The sequence below is a fragment of the Neophocaena asiaeorientalis genome, unplaced genomic scaffold (assembly GCF_003031525.2).
Source record: "Neophocaena asiaeorientalis asiaeorientalis breed wild unplaced genomic scaffold, Neophocaena_asiaeorientalis_V1.1 scaffold303, whole genome shotgun sequence".
In the NCBI taxonomy this organism is placed as follows: Eukaryota; Metazoa; Chordata; class Mammalia; order Artiodactyla; family Phocoenidae; genus Neophocaena; species Neophocaena asiaeorientalis.
The window spans coordinates 2,617,397-2,634,045 of NW_020174420.1; the positions used below are offsets into that span (position 1 = coordinate 2,617,397).

The window sequence follows — 16,649 nt, forward strand, 5'->3', positions numbered from 1 at the left end:
CACAGGCTCCAGACGTGCAGGCCCAGCGGCCATGGCTCACAGGCCCAGCCACTCTGCGGCATGTGGGATCCTCCCGGACCGGGGCACGAACCCGTGTCCCCAGCATCGGCAGGCGGACTCCCAACCACTGTGCCACCAGGGAAGCCCGCAAACTAGAATTTTGTCTAAAGAAGTGCGTATCCTTGAGCACAGAGTTCTCTGGATAAGAATGTTTATTGCATTGGTAAATATCCACGAGTAGGGACTGTGAAATGCTATGTGGCCATGAAAACATTGAAGTAGGTTCTGTATCAGTGAAAAGAGCAAGTATACCCTACAGGACTGCTATAAAGAGCCTAGTGAGACTAAGGGTCCTGAGTTTTCTGGGGACAATTCCAGCTTTATTTTCAGTCAGTACATTTTGTTAAATATGCCACAAAATGTAACCTTTTTATGCCTTCATAAGGCCTTAATGTAAATAAATTCACATCCACCCCCTACCCCCCAAAAAAAGAAGCAAGTACAGAGCAATATGAATAGAATGTTCCTATTAATTTTTCTTTTTCTTTTAGGTAAGAAGTGGATTTATTTAGAGAGAAACACACTCCACAGGCAGAGTGTGGGCCATCTCAGAAGGTGAGAAAGGCACCAGGGTATGGGGTTGTCAGTATAAAGTAGGTATACAGTAGGTAATTTCATAGGCTAATGAGTGGGAGGAGTATTCCAGCTATTTTAGTAAGGGGCAGGGATTTCCAGGAATTGGGCCACCGCCCACTTTTTGATGCTTATGGTTGGTCTTGGAACTGTCATGGCGCCTGTGGGTGTGTTGTTTAGCTTGCTGACGTGAGCATATACTGAGGCTCAAGGTCTAGTGGAAGTTGACTTGTCTGCCATCTTGGACCCATGTGGTTTTAATCAGTTTAAGTCATGTCCTTGGGCTATGTCATTCTCTCAAAGGTTGTGCCCTGCCTCCTTCCCTCATGTTTCATTCTCCCCCTCAGAGATTTTATTCCCATATTCTTACGGGAATCAGAAGGGCGATGGTCTGTCTTATGTAACTGCTTCAAGGCTGAGTAGGGGCATCAAACCCTGCCTGTCAGGGAGTAAAAATCTCTGGATGCCTGATCTAGGGGCCCCAGGGGCAGGACACCTCCTTGTTTAAGTCAGTATGGGCTGGAATCCTCGCGTAGCCATCATCTTGGTGTGGAACAGTTGTAATTGTTTCCATAGCTTTTCTATGAATCTCCTTGATGATGAAGCACTTTTTGTAACAGCATCAGAGTAAAAAATACGATTTTAGATGCTATCCCTTCCAAGGTAGTCTCCCAACCAGGTGTTAGTGCCCCAAAAGTCACAAAGAAACGGCACAGAAGACGTCCCCAGTGGTGTTGATGATGAGCGGGAGTTGGTCTAGCTGGTCTCAGGACTTAATGAAGCTCAGGTTCTTGATGTCTCATCACAGAAAGAATTCAGTGAGAGACAAAGTGATAGGTGAGAAGTGGATTTATTTAGAGAGAAACACAGACAGAACGTGGGCCACCTCAGAAGGCAAGAGCGGCCTTGGGAGAAACACACTCCACAGACAGAGTGTGGGCCATCTCAGAAGGTGAGAAAGGCCCCTATTAATTTTTTTTTTAATATTCCTATTTATTTGATTTGGAATGTGTTCATCCAGTTTTAAATTTTATTAGAGGGTTCCTTGAGGTTAAACAATATTTAAGGCTGTATTATTATAATTATGACATTAACAAATGAAACATCAAGTTTTGTCTTCTCTTCATGTAAGATAGAAGATTTATTTCCCATCCTCACCTCTTCCTCTCTTTGTTGAATCTGGTATTATAAATTTTAGCCTCTGTGAAGAATTTAGGGACCTCTCACTACCCCTCCCTTCCTGGAACGAAAAGGATTCCTGAGGAAGGCTACTGGGCCATGGTGCCTACAGTTGCAGTTTCTGGTGTGATGAACAAAGGAATTCAAAGCTCAGAATTCTTCTTGCCTAGGATTTTCTCCTTTTTGGTATATATAGCCTTGCAGAGCCTCTCAGCCTCCTGCCTCAGATGCAGTGGAAGGGACAGGGGCCTCCTTAGGGAGGCCTTTCTTGCTTCTTCTCCTTAGAAAGGGAAGGTAATTACCTGAGTGGCCTAGGAAGGCAAGGGTTATTAGAGCTGCCCCAGGTCTTGGGAGGAAACCTGCTCCTTGCATTTGTCCTTACTTCTCCTTTGGAGAAGCCTCTCAGCTGGTTTTAGGCACCCACCAACCGAGGTGAAAGGAATCCTTGAAACTGACACCTTAGTTTTGCCTAGTTTCCTGGCGTTTGAAGCTCCAGAACTCCAGCCTGGAAACAGTAGGAATTCTATTGCAGGGTGGCACAAGGACTTACATATAACCCCTTTGTCCTTCTTTGGGTCAGAAGCACTGTGTTCCTTGATCACATTCTCAGTGTCAGTAGACCCCAATATGGGTGTATGGGAATTGGTTTAGACTTGTAGTGTAGGCTTTTCTCTGAGCTGGAGAGTTCACATAGAGTGATGTAATAGAAACTTATTTAAAACCAAAACTGACTACAGCCAGTTCTGTTCTAAAAAGGGTAGTACAATTCATATTCTTAGGGGAAAAAAGCATTCCACCACAGAATGGTAGTGGTGAGAGAGTGAAAGTTCAAAACTTAAACTTCTTTATGTTCCGTAGTGGAACCTGGAGGAGGTGGTTCATAGTGGGCTGACTCTAGCTATGGGTTGTTGGGTGTCAGAGGTAGGGGGATGGAGAGCTAAGTTGCTCTGAATAATATGAGGGGAATTTAGTTTCCTGAGGGAAGGGGAGACCCCTCCCAAATGAGAGAAGTGTCTGGAGAGGGTGAAGGAGCCAAGCAACATGGTAATATAAAACCCATCTGTCTTTTCATAACTTTAGGAAAGGCTGATGAACACATAGTGTTTTGATGGAGTTGGTATATGTGTATATTTTTCTTTTTGGTAAAGCATGGAGAAAGGGAAACAAATCCCATATCTGGGACAACTCAGCAGAGGGAAGAGACCAGCTTCAGGAGGTGAGATGTGAGTGAGATCAAAAGTCCAGCAGGAGCTGGAGTCAGAGCCAGAAGGGACTGCTAAGAGTATTAGCTGCTGGGAATTTGCAGAAATTGCGAAAGGCTATTGGAAAGGGGGATCCAGGCACTTCTGTAACATGCCCAAGGTGCGGGTAGTTGCAGCTAAGGTATGATTGCTGTAGTGCTGTGTAACTCACAGACTGTTAAACAGTGATCCACCCCCACCCCCGCCCCAAGCTCTTTCTGATGGAGGTCTGTTTGTTGGATGCTCCAGGAACTGTCCTGATACTCCCCTTTCTGCCCAAGGAAAGCCATTTTCAGTTTAGACTCCAAAAGGGAAGCAAAACTTGCCAACAAAGGGCTTGTCATTCACTTCCTTTCCTGTAATTTACACAGACCCTGAGGATACTTGTTACAGCCGGAGAGCTGTGGCCTCCCCAGACACGCCATCCCTGTGTAGGGAGTGAAGGGAGGTAGGAAAAGTTTTGCACGAGGTATTGGGACTTGAAGACTGCTCTGAGCAAGTACCTAAACAAATATTAAGGCTCCAGTGAGGGCCCTAAAGACGCCAAGTCTCTGTGTAGCTGGATTGGGAACAGGGCAAATCTACCCAGTGCCACACTAAATAAGCACTCTTTTTTTTTTGCGGTATGTGGGCCTCTCACTGTTGTGGCCTCTCCCATTGCGGAGCACAGGCTCCGGACGCGCAGGCTCAGCGGCCATGGCTCACGGGCCCAGCCGCTCCGCGGCATGTGGGATCTTCCCGGACCGGGGCATGAACCCGTGTCCCCTGCATCGGCAGGCGGACTCTCAACCACTGCGTCACCAGGGAAGCCCTAAATAAGCACTCTTGCTCATTCCTTAAGGAGGAAGACTCAGTTGATGGAAGAACCTATTGTTTAGTCTTAACATCCACTGTAATTCCAAACTTTGAAGACAGTAGAGATGAGTGGGCTTTCACTGCCCAGCATCATTCTCCCGTCTTAGATAAGAGCACCTTGATTTACTCTGAGGGACCACCTCCTTCCTACTCTCAGATCAGGTTCTGGTGTAGTAAAGTCCATCCTTTGGTTCTAGATGGAGGACACATGACTGTGCCAGTCAGAGAATGGCAGTTAGCATGGGCATGGTCTGAAATTCAGGCCAGTCAGGACTCTGGACTTTCACTGGAACTGCTAAGTAGTGAATTCTCATTTCTTTTCCAACTGGATTGCCAATCCTGTAGAATGTACATAATCCTGAGGCTGCTGGTGACCGTCTTCCTGTCCCAGGGGGAGTTCTGAAGCCAACACAGATGAAAACTGAGCTGCAAGATCGAAAAAGATGGAGACTAAATGACATCTTTTGAGCACCAGGATCTAACCATACCTTAAACTAGTCTAACTCTGGATATCTCTTTTACATGGGTCTAGACTTTCCCTTTTTTTTTCCTTTTGAAAGTGTGATTTGGATTTTTGTCATCTGCAGCCGGTTGAGTGCTGATTCAGGTCATCATGAATTATATATAGTTCTCACTGTAAAGTGTGGTTTGGCTTTTCTTAACAGACAGTTCTGTCCTAAAGCACTAAATTGTAAGTTTGCTCTATGAAGCAGATGAGACCATAAAGAACCTAGTATCATTCTCCCTACATAGAAAAAAAGTAATTTTTTTTGAAGTAAATATTAACTACAGGAAGTAAGGAGGGAGGGAGGAAGGGGAATGGGAAGGAAGATAGGGTGCTGAATTAAAAGAACCCTGAAGTCCGTAGGTATCTAGGAACCCTCAGACCCTATCAGATCTTCCTGTTCTAAATGCCCCTAGTGCCCTATACTTTTACCTAACCCTTCATCATAGTTAGTAATGATATGTTTATGTAATATTTTGATTAATGTCTGTCTTCCTCACTGACCTGGCAATTCCACTAGGGCAGTGATTTTACTCAATGTTATATCCCCACAACTAGTTCAGCGTGTGGCATTCAGCAAACATGTATTGAATGAATTGTCACATATATGTTACCCAGATTGGACTGACCCTCCTTGATTATTGGGGTTAAGATTGTGGCAGAATTGGCAAAATCAGGGAAAGCTGTCCCTGTCCCCTTTGTATCTCCTATACTACCCACACCCCCAACACATATAAAGAGAATTTTTGTCTTAATGAGTTAGTTAAATCAAACCTCTAGTGCTATATTGTTATAAGGTCATTTTATTGAAGAATTAAATAGTGTGGTTGTTGACTTAATATGTGGAAAGCCTTGCAGAGGAGTGGGTCAGATCTGTGTGATTAACAAGCAGTCTTCCTTGCTCCTTTGTGTTTATAAAATGATCTATTTAACTGAGATAGTCCACCCTCACTCAGGCTTGCCCAGAAATGTGTTGGAGGCTGTAGGAAGGCCCAGGAAGTTGATGAGGGAGAGGTTGGGGATGCTGGAGACTTGACTCTCTAGCAAGAAACAGACGCAGTAAAAAGTGGCCTCTGGGAAGAGAGGGGGTGGATATCCTGAAGCTCACTCCTTCCTGCCTCCCGCTCTGGGTTGGGCCCAGCAGGAGCTCCAGTACACCATCCCACCCCCTGACTCGCCAAACAAAGCATCCTCCTCCCAGATGAAGCTGTGGTTCATCCCTTCCCCCAGCCTGCTTTCCCTGAGATGGGGAGAGTGTTTCCCAAGGCCCACGTGACTTCCACTGGCAAGTGACGACTACAGACGGTTTACCAGTCAGTAAAACTGCCAAAGGCTTTTGTGCTGTAATAATCCTTTTCCTGTTTAAAACTCTGGGGATTTTCTACTGTTGCCAGTAGTTTTTCAAGTCAGCAATTACAGCGTAGATTATGTAATGGCTAGGTATTAAAAATAGAAAAGACCAGAGTTTGCATCTATTTTAACCAAATCAAGAGCAAAGGGAGGGGAAAGGAGGAGAGGGAGAGACCAGAGGAGGAGGGAAAAAGAAATTACGTGACAAGAAGCAGTGAGATCTCATCATGTGACTGGACAATCAGCCCACAATTTATTCTGCCCTTTTGCTGCCTTTCTTGGCCCCAGCTCCTGCACTTCCATCCAAGGCCTCCACAAGGGAGGGGACCCTGCCGAGAATTCTGAGGACTCAAGACCCTCTTGGATATTCCTCAGCTCAGCCTTGGGGTGTTTGCCTGCCCCTGACAAGCAGAGTGACTAAGAGGGGAGGGAATTGAATTTGGTATTCTCCCCCAACCCCCCAAGTCCGGGACTCTTGTGTCTTGGTTTCTAAGGTCTTAGCGCTCTGATTGTTTCTCTTGTCGCAGTGTTACTGTCAAGGGGTGGTTTACAGGGGAGTCTTTAGCATCCCAGATCTCTATCAATCCCTTGCCAAAGCTGCCCCAAATAAATATTCAGTGTAATTAAAAACCCTGTATTCACTATGAAAAATGGCTTTAGATACTCTCAACCCTCCCACTTCCCCACCCCCACTCCTCTTCCCACTGGATTGCTACCTCTAAGCCTTTAATCTAGGAATTCAAGGCCTACCACTGGTTTGTTCTTTTGTGACTTCTCACTAATCCCCCACCCCTACCCTGAATCAAGAGGTCTTTTTGTTTTCCTAGAGACCTATTGAGTTACTTTAAGGACCTCTAATGGTGAAATTTTAGGTGCCAGGTGTGTCTGGAGCAGGGAGGATATTTTTGGTTTTTTGTTTTTTTACAATTTATTTTATTTATTTGGCTGCGTTGGTTCTTAATTGCTGCGCGCGAGCTTTCTCTAGTTGCAGCGTACGGGGAGCTACTCTTCATTGCAGTGTGCAGGCTTCTCATTGCTGTGGCTTCTCTTGTTGCGGAGCACGGGCTGTAGGCGCATGGGCTTCAGTAGTTGCGGCACGTGAGCTCAATAGTTGTGACGCACGGGCTTAGTTGCTCCGCGGCATGTGGGATCATCCCAGACCAGCGCTCAAACCCGTATCCCCTGCATTGGCAGGTGGATTCTTAACCACTGTGCCACCAGGGAAGTTCTTCATACCTGCTTCTGTATTCAGTCTGTTGTGATGTCTTGCTTTGGTTGGAGTAGATAAATAAAATTCAGCTTCATACAGATTTGTAGTTGGAAAAAGTAGAAGTATTTTATTTTATTTTATTTTAAATTTATTTTATTATTTATTTGGTTGCACCAGGTCTTAGTTGCGACAGGCGGGCTCCTTAGTTGTGGCTCGCCAACTCCTTAGTTGCAGCACGTGGGCTCCTTAGTTGCAGCTCCAGGGCTCCTTAGTTCCAGCTCCAGGACTCCTTTAGTTGTGGCTTTCCAGCTCAGTAGGAGTACTTTAATAGCCTTTTCAGATAATTGTGGATATCTTCTTTGATATGTCACCAAAACTGGACAGATGGCAGTTTCTGAAAGGTTAGTTGCAATGTGAGATCTGAAACCATGTCAATGAATTTCTCATAGTCAGCTGTGTTAAATTCCATTGATTTTGGGCTTCCCTGGTGGCGCAGTGGTTGAGAGTCCGCCTGCCGATGCAGGGGATACGGGTTCGTGCCCCGGTCCGGGAAGATCCACATGCCGCGGAGCGGCTGGGCCCGGGAGCCATGGCCGCTGAGCCTGCGCGTCCAGAGCCTGTGCTCCGCAACAGGAGAGGCCACAACAGTGAGAGGCCTGCGTACCGCCAAAAAAAAAAAAAAAATCCATTGGTTTGTCTTGCACTTTGAATAGGCCTTTTATTCATGACTGATTTTGTAACAGCATGCATTGGTCATTGGAAAATAATGGCTCAGTGATTCATGCAGATCTTCCAAATGTAGACACAGTTCAGTTCATAATACCACATTTGTTAATATTATCACTGATTTCATCACCAAGTCTAGGTATTGGGAAGCTGTCAGGCTCATCCTGATTTTCACTTGACAGCTCAAATGTTATGGTTGGTAAAAAAATACTATCAGTTTTTCTTGATTTGACGAGTTCACCTTCATTCATTTTCAAGAACATGTCTGCTAAATACCCAAGTCTGAATTATCATAGTTTGTCAATTGTTCTTTCTAATAAAAATGGTGTTCCACAAAAAAAAGCAGGTAGTTTAGCTCTCAATGCAAACAATAACGTAAATGTATCCAGTACTTCAGTATGCAGCAGAAGTGCTTTGTGCAAGGCTAATAACAAGATATGCACTCAAGGGTCATGTTTTAATAAAATTAATGATTATTGCTCCATTATAGACATTCTTATGTGAAGTTGGCCTTTTTGTTAAAATATAAGTGCTTGGGGGTGAAGAATATGACTTCGTTGATTTGCGTTAAGACCCCAGCAGTTTTGTCTACTGTTGCTTTTGTACTAGTGCAAATGTTAACAAAGTGAATACTATAGAAAGTCTTGGTATTATTATAAAAATAGTCTTTACTTCTCTGACCACCCTGGAAGGGTCTTCGGGATCCCCCAGGAGTCCAGAGATCATAATTGATCTATGTGATCATGGGCAATGATAGCTTGTGGGCTCGAACACCTCAGTCAGCCTACCTGTGCCTCATTTTTCTCAACTGTAAGGAGGGGCCTGGGTGGGTTTTCAGTTTCTCCACATTGTTGGACCTGTTCGCTAGTTCTTGAAGCCCCTTCTCCCCCAGCAACTGTGCTACTGCTCTCTTTTCTCTCTTCCTCTCTCATGTCTCCTTTTCTCTCCAAAGCTCCTCCTCAGCCCACTTCTTATAGGTGGGTGTCCTCCTTGTTTCACCTGCTCCTTCGCTCCTTGGGTGATCTTATCCCCTCCCTGGTCTTTAACCATCACCCGCAGGCTGAAAGCTTCCAAATCTCTATCTTTAGTCCAGATATCTGTCCTGGGCTCCAGTTCTGTGATTTAAGCTGCCCCTGGTACCTCTCCACCTGTATGCCCTATAGGCATGTCACAGTCAACAGGTCTAAACTGATTGCATCATCTTCCTCCACACATAGCCAGTCCTGGTTCATCCTTCATCCACCTAACTAGTTAAGCCAGAAGCCCAGGAACTCCCCTTATCTGGCCCCCTTACTTCCATCATCTAATCACCCAGACCTATCAGTTCTGGCCCCTAAATATTTTCCCAAGCACTCCCTGCTCTCCAGTTCCGCCACCACTGCCTAGGACCGGGCCCTCATCATTTCTCACTCAAACTATTGCAAGAACCCTCTCCCTGATCCCCTGTCCTCCCTTTCCAACCTATACTTTACAGCTCAGGCTGGAAATCTCAAGATACCTTCTCACAGGTTTTGTGGGGTTTTTTCATTAAATAAATACATATTGTGTTCTTACTATGCCAGGCACTGTGCAGGGTGCTGGGGATACAACACAGAACACAACAGACAACAGTCCCTGGCCTCCAGCACTCACAGTGTATGAGAGAAAAAAAATACAGGACACAGGGAATCATGACACAGTGTGATAGAGAGAAACGGGGGGGTGCTTGGGAACCCCTAGAAGCCTTAACTGAGGGTTAGCTAAGACCAATGGGTGGCCAGGGAACACTTCCTGAAGGAAACCACACCCAGACTGTACAACTGGGTGGGAGTTAGCTAGAAGTGGCGGGAGTGTGGTGGTGAGAAAGCTTTCCTGGTATTGATCATCTCATTTCCCTGTTTAAAACGCCCTTTTGAGCTTCACCACTGCCTGTAGTATAAAGTCCAAATTCCTTACCATGGAACACAACCTTTGTGGCTTCATCTGCTCTTCCCCTGTATTCAGCCCAAGCTGCTTTCAGTTCCCCCAAATCCCGGCTCACTCTCTCACAGTTCCTGGCCTTTGCATACACACTTCCTCATGTCTTCTACTCTTCCCATCCTCTCTGAGTTACCAGTGTCAGCTGACTCAGGAGACCTTCTCTGACCTCTCGCACATAGGCTTTGTGGCTCTGTCTCCTGTGCTGCCCACCTGTGCACACAGCTGGACTTGTGTGCATTTATCACATCATTAGAGCCCATCCAAGTATGTCTCCGACTCTTGCTCCTACCTGCCAGTGCAGGATCCCAGGTCCTGCCTAGTTCCCACTCGCTCACCCCATGAGCACTTTGGGCATCCCCGAGGTGTGTGTCTCCCATGTGCTGGTGGATAAGGTTAGGCAGTTTAACCCCCTACCTTCTACCCCCACCCCTAGGTATCCTTTCCCCTCCTCCAGCTCTGCAACCTTTGCCCCTGACACACCCCATGGAGCTATCAGTTCTGCTGGACATTACCACACCCATCAGGCACCCCGCCCCTGCTAGGAGTCACTGACATTTTGGCATGAGGTCAGCCAGCTCCACTATCAGAGCAGGGCTATGGGGCTTCGAGTGCCGCCATTGCCTTATAGAGCCATTGGCTTTGGCTCGACAGGTATGTCTAAATCACAGTTACCACCTTGGCTCAGAATTACCTCCTCCTTTCCACAGAGCAAAGCTTTTGTCTCTGGGTCAGCTCATTGTACCTATTTCCTTCTTCCTTTAGAAAGAGTTATTTCTCAACAGGCCTCCCAACCGCTCATGAAGATAGCTTCCCAAGGTTCTGCCCACCAGCGGGCCAGACAAGTGTGACCTTCATCACCTTCCGTCTCCAGCCTGGAGGCAAAAAATGTATGGGTATTTATCTATTTAAAATAATAGATTATATAAGCAATACTGAATATAGCTTCATCATTAAAAAATCCAAGCAGTTCAGAAATACATAGAATAAAAAGGTAAATAATAATAAAAAGGTAAATAAAAAGGTAAAGCTCCTCTTCCACCCCTTCCCCTGTCTTAAAGCTTACACTACTGGTAGGTACTGGTTGGTTAACTATTTGGTGGAAATGTTCAGACTTTTTGCTCTGCTTTTACACATGTGTATGGCTTGCATAATATTTGAAAAATTATCTCTTTTTTCCTCCCTGGATTTTCCCCTTTTCCACTCTCACATTCGTGGAGCTTATTTCATCTTGAACCAGCTCTCCAGATTAGAAAATGGAATCAGCCTTCAGGTGTCTCTGGCTTTTGTGTATCAAAAGCTTACACACTTAGGGAAACTTCAGGATTTGCAGAATAGCTCATCGAAGGAAAAGGATCCTCTTGCACAGTCTAAATACTTTGACTAGAAACAAGATGGAAGAAGGATTTCACCCGAAGTGGCAAGACCCCCAACTCTTTGCAGCCTTCCCATCCCCCAGACTGGTTGGGGGCAGGAGACACGGGAGAAAGATCTGTGGTCTCTGGAGTCCCACCCTGCCTTCAAGCAGCTCACCTGGGCAGGCAGGAGTAAGGTCCCAGAGAGCGGTGGCCACATGGTGGGACCAAGCTGTAGGGATGCAGGTAGCCTGGTCCTAGATTCCTCGCTGCCCACAGTGGCACAGAGCAGCAGAGGCTGCTAGACCTGGCCTCAGCCACCTTCACAGCCGCTTCCTGTGTCCCATGTCTGGCACTTCTCAGGGTTCAGACACACCTAGAATTAAGTTGCCTGTTGGCAGGATGGAAACTTACCATAAACATTGAGTTGAGTTATAGAAACTAAAGTTTGGTTTCTTGCTCACCTGAATTTGTGAACTGAGATTTCTTCCTGTTGCTTGTACCATTCATATTTTGCCACTTGTGAAAAAGATTTCACAATGTATCTTAAAAATGTTTCCATAGAAGTAAATATAGATTTATTCTTTTTAAAAAACAATATTATTTTTTAAAAAATAAAGGCTCATAGTAGGAAATTCTAAAAATACTGAAGGAGAAAGCAGAAGTTCTCCAGTCATCCATTCCCATTCCCTAGGCATAATTACTGCTAACACCTTCTTGAGTGTTCTAGAAATTTCCTATGCAGATAAAGACATGTATTTATTTCTGTGTAGCTCTTTTTATATACAAATAATCTCAAACTACAGGTACTTATCTGCAACTCTTTTGATTCTTTATTTAACAATTTGACCTTTATTGTTAAATAAATTCTATTATTTAAGTAGATATAATTTGACTTTATTTCTTTCAGTGATGCCCAGTATTCCATAGAATGGATGTACCACATGTGTTTAACCAGTTGATTGGCCTAAATTTTCAGATTTTTAGCTATTACCAATTAAGGGCACAGTGAACATAATAATAGCTAGCATTTACTGATCACAGACATAGTTCTTAGTATATGGTAAGTCACATAACCCTTGTAACAGCCCAATGAGATATAGGCCCTGTTATTGCCCCTGCTTCACAAATAAAGGGACTAAGCCACAAAGAGGTCAGTAACTTTCCCATGGTCACATGTGTGGTAGTACTAGGTCTGGAATTTGAATCAGGCATCAGGTCCCAAGCCTAAACTTTAAATTAGTACACCACAGTCCCTGTGTATATGCTGTGTACCTGTGCTGAAATATCCATAGAATACATTTGTAGCAGTGCAGCTGCTGGGTCAAAATAAATGCATGTTAAACTTCAGTAGTGCTAAATGGTTAGGAGTTTATTTTATGAAGAGAGCAGCGTGCTTCTTTTCATAATCAAGTACAGAGCCCACTTGTTTCCTGAGAAGAGAAGGGCCCCACCTCTTGTGCCCAGAGACCTCACTAGGTAAGGGTGTTTTCTTTGTGGTGGCCAGGGCTTTATCTCTGAATCCTATCTAGCCTTCTTCTCTCTGGGTTGGACTGCGCTCCCAGGAGTCTTGGTAACCATGCTACGCCCTATTACTAAGGCCACAGCCACAAGCTGCCAGAGAATTCAGCCCCTGGACTCCTTTTCTTTCTGTACCCTGTTGGTCTCTCAAGGGCGAGGGTACTTAACAACTAGGAGACTGCCCAGATTCCAGTTTCCTATTCTATCTACAAGAAGAGAAAATGGCAGCCACCTAGAGAAGCAGTTGGCTACTCTTTACTTCCCCACCTGAAGCTCCTACATCTAACTGCAAGGGACATCAATGTGGGGCTTCTAGGCCTGGATCCACCCCGGACCTGCACAGAAGTGGGAGGTCAGAGTATGTGGCATGGCTTCTCCATGGCAGTGGAGACAATGGAATCAACCTGATCTAACAATTCTACTTAAAGACTATAACCTAAGGATAAAAATAAGGATGTGCACAGAGTCAGAATTATATAGTGGCCAGCACTGTCAGTAACCTAAAGAGGCAATAACAAGGGATTAGTTAAATGATGGTAGGTACACAGTGAAATACAAGAGATCCATTAGTTTACAGACAAAACTGTCTGCAACTTACCGCTATGTCAGTGGTTCTCAAACAGGGGTGATTTTGCCCCCATCTGCACCAGCATGGGATATTTAGCAACGTTTGGGGATGTTTTTGGTCATCACAACTTGGTGAGGGGGTTCGGTGGGGTGTGCTGCTGGCATCTAGTGGATAGAGAGAGGCCAAGGATGCTGCTAAACATCCTACAATGAATGCACAGGACAGCTGCTCACAACAAAGAGTTATCCAGCCCAAGATGTCAGTAGTGTTGAGGTGAGAACTCCTGGGCTACAGGAGGGCAGACGGTGCCTAGCATGCGGCTGTCACCATGACACTCTCCGTTTTTGTTAACAGGGGCAAACACTTATGACTTACTCACCTGTAGCTTGCCACGTTTTAAGTGGTTTACACCCATTAACTCATTTAATCCTCACAACAAGTCTGTGAGGCAAGTTCCACTGTGATCATCCCATTTACAGATGAGGAACTGAGGCATAGGGCTGTAAAGTACTAGTTCAAGGTTCCCATGGTAGCAGTCTAAGCTTGGCCTCTCACAAGTGCTCACGGCAAGTGCTCCAGGACTTCTCTCCTCTCTCTGCTTCTTCCAGAACCTTGGGAGCACCAGGGGTTGTTTATATCTGTACAAAGAGAAAAAAAAAAAAGCAGTCAACTGGTCCTTCTCTTTGATTCTGACATTTCCAGTGGCTTTTGTATTTTTTTCTTCAGAGGGTTTAACTGAAATGAGTACTGAGGGCAGAGATTATGGACAACCATGAAAATTTACTTGTTGAGTTTACACGAAAAAATTCTCCTGTCACTCCTGCAGTGGTCTCTTAGGACTCTTTCAGCCTCTGGGCCTACAGTCTGGGCAGCTTGGATAGTAGATTTGCTTAGACATGAGAGCAAACTTTATCATCCAGGAGGACAAGAAGGAGCTGGTGAGTCCGTTTTGGGACACCAGGGACACAGGGCTGTTCTGACTAGGCCCATAGTTTGGATGAAGTGGGTACTTCTCCATAGGAGGCCTCCAACAGATGGGAAGTTGTAAATGGGGTGAGGATGGCAGAAGAAGTGGGAAGGGATCTGTTGGATCAAAGCCAACTTTTCACCAGAGGAAATACTTATTAATTATAGGATGCCATAGGATTGGCTTTGCCTCTGAGTGTGGGAGTAGTAAGCTGTGCTTTAAACAAACAGCCCCATCACTCAGCAGTAATTAGCAGCAACAATAGGCATCTTCACAGGATCAGATTGACAGGTGGCTCACAACACACAGCCTCAAGCCTGGCCTGGAACCAGGCTTGGATGCTACACCTGTGGAGCCTGTCAGCCCATGCTTGGGCAGCCTAAGAGGCACCGGCGCAGAAGTGACATACCCATTCTTGGGCCATTTGCTGGAAACTTGCTATGTACTAGGCACTGAGAGGAACACAAAAGAAATGTAAGACACAGACCATACCCACAGTCAAGAGAATCGAGGAGACAAGATTAAGTTTGAAAAGTTATAGTAGCACAGAAATATACATAACTGTTCCCTCATATCTGGGGATTGGTTCCAGGATCTTCCCCCCCACTTCACCCCTGGGGATACCAAAATTCATGGATGGTCAAGTCTCCCGTATAGAATGGTGTAGTATTTGCATATAAGTTATGCACATCCTCCCATATACCAGTATTTTTTTTTGCCACGCTACGAGGCTTGCAGGATCTTAGTTCTCCAACCAGGGACTGAACCCGGGCCATGGCAGTGAAAGTGCCGAGTCCTAACCACTGGACCACCAGGGAATTCCAGTATACTTTAAATCATCTCTAGAGTACTTATAATAGCTAATACAATGTAAAGGCTATTTAAATAGCTGTAAATACAGTGTAAATGCTATGTAAATAGTGGCTAGTGAGGGGGCAATTTCAAGTTTTGCTTTTTGGAACTTCATGGAATTTTTTTTTCTTGAATATTTTCAGTCCTTGGCTTGTTAAATTCACAGATAAGGAGGGCCAACTGTATATTACATATAAGGGATGTGGACCCTCAGAGCCAAATGGGAATTCTGGACCAGGTGATGGAAGGGAGAGAGGTCTGTATCACACTGGCATGTTTCTTGTAAAAGAAGTAGGAAACACAAAGGAGAATAAAGAAGAAAATGAATCATATTAACACTTGTCAGAGATATACATTGTTACTATTTTGGTTACATCCTTTAAGATCTTTTTTCTGTGCACATATATGGGTATAAATACACACATTTCATTACATAAATGTCATGTGGTACATTCTGTTCTTTGTCTTGCTTTTTATACTTAGCGATAAGTTGTGGACAGTTTTCCTTGTCAGTAAACTAAAGATCTCTTGTATTTCACTGTGTACCTACCATGATTTAACTAATCCCTTGTTATTGCCCCTTTAGGTTACTGACAGTGGTGGCCGATATATAATACCGACACTGTGCACATGCTATTTTTATGCTTAGGTTATAGTCTTTAAGTAGAATCAAAGAATATGCGCACTTTCAGCGGGTTTGGTACATATTGCCCAATTGCCTTTCAGAAAGGATATATCAACTTAGGCTCTCCAGTCCTATGAGAGTGTCTCTTTCACTACATCCTTCCCAATACTAGGTATTATTATTATTTTTAACTGCAAATTTGATAAGCAAAATAGTGTTTCGTTGTTACTGCTTTATTTTTCTTTATTATTATTATTTTATCACTTGGACTTTTATTTTTTTATAGGCCAATTAGTCATTGGTAATTCTCTTGACAAATTGTTTGATTATATACTTAGTTTTCAATTGGAATATTCTTTTTTCGTTTTATTTGTGCAGTATTTTATTATTATTATTTAGTGTGGTTTATTCTTTTTGTCTTACTGATTGATAAGGGTACTTGATGAATATTCAGTCTATTAACTCTTTGTCTTTTTCATATTACAAATATTTTATCCTAGATTGTCATTTGCCATTTAGTTTTGTTCACTATTTAAGCATTTGTAAAAGTGAAATGTCCATGCAATCGAGGTAGTCTGTCTAGGCTTTCCAAACGACTGGGCTGGAGTGGCCATGACTGGGAGCAGGGAGGCCCATTGGTGGCCCCTGCACTGGTACCAAGGTGGCAAGATGAGGCCCACAGTCAGGGCCAGGCTGGAGAGGATGGAGCTGTGCAGAGTAGAGGTGATCAAGATGTGGTGATCTTGAGTGGGGGAGTGAAGAAGGAGGGAGAGGAGTCTGGGGTGACTCACAGGGTGCTGACCTGTATGGCAGAGTGAGCAGGTGGAGGAAGAACCAGAATCGGGAATACAGGAAGAAAGGGGTTAGGGGTCAGGCGCAGAGACTGTTATAATTCCTCTAGGGATTGTTGTTGGAGTCTCCTGGTAGAGAGAACTCTTTGGTGTTTGAATCTGTAGGCCTGGCCTTGCTTCTGTCTTTGTGTCAAGCTCGGAGAGGCTTTCTCTGCTACAGAATTATAGATTTAAATAAATTCTCTTTTAATACTTTGTTTCCTCTGTTTTTTTAGGATTTTTTTTTTTTTTTTTTTTTTTTTTTTTTTTTTTCAA

At 44.4% G+C, this 16,649-nt stretch overlaps 1 pseudogene; it reads right to left on the bottom strand.

Annotated features, from left to right (window-relative positions):
* Positions 1–16,330: 16,330 nt before the first annotated feature.
* LOC112407224 (histone deacetylase complex subunit SAP25 pseudogene) overlaps positions 16,331–16,649 on the bottom strand; it is a 1,363-nt pseudogene continuing 1,044 nt past the window's right edge.